Raw genomic sequence first — 2047 nt, forward strand, 5'->3', positions numbered from 1 at the left:
AAACTCCCTTTTTCATTTTCTTTAGCACTGAATAGCTGAAGTTGCTCTAGTGCTTGGCTTTTTAGCATAAATTCCATAAGTCCAATCCTACCAGTTTTTGGAGCCACAACAAAACTCCTCCAAATAGTAGCTGTAATATGTTTTATCAAAACATGCAGTAAAATGAAAAAAGGAACAAAAGAAGCATTGGTTATTTTGATAAAGAATTTCACCATAAAGCAAATATTATACCAGTAACCTTCAAAAGTGACAACGTGCATTAACCATTTGACATATTTACCAAGAAAGTCCCATACTTATCACAGACAAAATCTTAGAAAAAGTCAAATTAAAAGACAACAGAAATGAAGTTGATCAGAATGAAGAGAGTGCCAAAATAACAAGAGATAATGCAAGTTACAACAACAAACTTCCAAGTAAAACATTTACTTTTGTAGATCTCCAAAACCTGATTAATCGTTGTTTCCCTAAAGAACATCCTCAGGTTACAATGTGTATACAAGATACAAATTACTGTAGATTATATTCTGGTATCTTCCTAATGTCATGAAGAAAATAGCAAGGAACTGCACTACAGATACATGAAAAGTAACCTATGACAAACTAGCTATACATTACTTTGGATTTCAAATCTGGGCTATAAAGATCTACCATGAAAGCAATAAGGTTTTTGCTATGATAGTAATTTATACGGTTGTCCAAGTAAGAATTATGACCTAATAAGAGACTCTATAATGCCTGAAGCAAATTCAAGATCACAACTGCTGTACAGCAGATAACCAGGGCTGCATACTGAATAATTAATAGGACACTAATTGGCCTTTGCTATTGACAATGAAACGCATACAGATTTCTCCAAAATACATGGAATATTTTCATCATTCGACATAAGTATGTATTCCTTCTGTATTATAGACAGGTTTGAGTGGAATATATGTGAGGGTCTGTACAGCAGTGATCACTTCAATATCAATAAAATGTTTGCAGACCAGCCTAACTGCACTTCCTTTGCTTTATAATCTCTACAGAGCCAATCGGAATCTATATCAGTAGCACACTTGAGAGACCATAACAAAACCACCTCCATAGGGGAATAGTGCTATTGTGTACCTCATTTGGTGCACCGTAAGGCATTTCTGAAGGTAGGTTGCAGCAGCCCTTTGGCCCTTAGCCGCACCCACTCTCTAGCCTTTTACCTGAGTTCCATTACAACTTTCCTCAGTTGTGCTGTCCAACCTCTCATTACTTCTCCAAGTTCCACCTGTAGGTCCATGTACCTAATTTTTTTATTCCCTGGATCTTTCTATCTTGCTGTCCAGCTTCCTCATTTTGCTGTCTTAAGCACTGAAAGTATGCCTTTGCTTGGCTTGACAGCCTAAATGTCATAAATCAATCCATCAACAAAACCAACAGATGTATCCACATTGTTCACCATGGCAAGTAAAGCTGCTTCATTCTTCTAACTACCCTTCTAAACACAAAGTCCCCAGGTGGACAGAGGTGGTATCAGAATTAACAAAAACCAGGTATTAAATTGAAAGACAAATCAATGGATGAAGCAGAAGATATAAGAAGTTTCAAAACAAACCACTTGTGCAAGGGAGAACATTACTAAAACTAGTCATCATTGCTATTGAAATAGGTATACAGAAATCAACATAATAAGGTCTCTGCTGAGTTTGGAAAAGTAATAAGAGGAAGAATTATATCCTGGAGGCAATATGTATCAGATCAGGTGGTAACCATTTTAAAGGCAAATATTGCAGAGATTCTGCAAAACCTAGGGAAGTTTTGCAGGTTCACTGACATGGAAACAGAATTCATAATACTTGTGAAATCATTAATAATCTACGAAGACATGTTTAGCAGACCCCGTAAGGAGGGTAGTGCTGTTAGTGCACCTCACTTGGAGCACTATATGCATTACTAAAGGTTGTTTGCAATATCCTTTGGCCCCATCTGCATTTAATTTTTGGCCTTTTACTTTTCCAACCATTCCCGCTTCCTTCAGTCTTTCTTTCCAACACCTCTCACTGCAACTGTGGTG

This window comes from Macrobrachium rosenbergii, chromosome 12, assembly GCF_040412425.1.
Source record: "Macrobrachium rosenbergii isolate ZJJX-2024 chromosome 12, ASM4041242v1, whole genome shotgun sequence".
Taxonomy (NCBI): Eukaryota; Metazoa; Arthropoda; class Malacostraca; order Decapoda; family Palaemonidae; genus Macrobrachium; species Macrobrachium rosenbergii.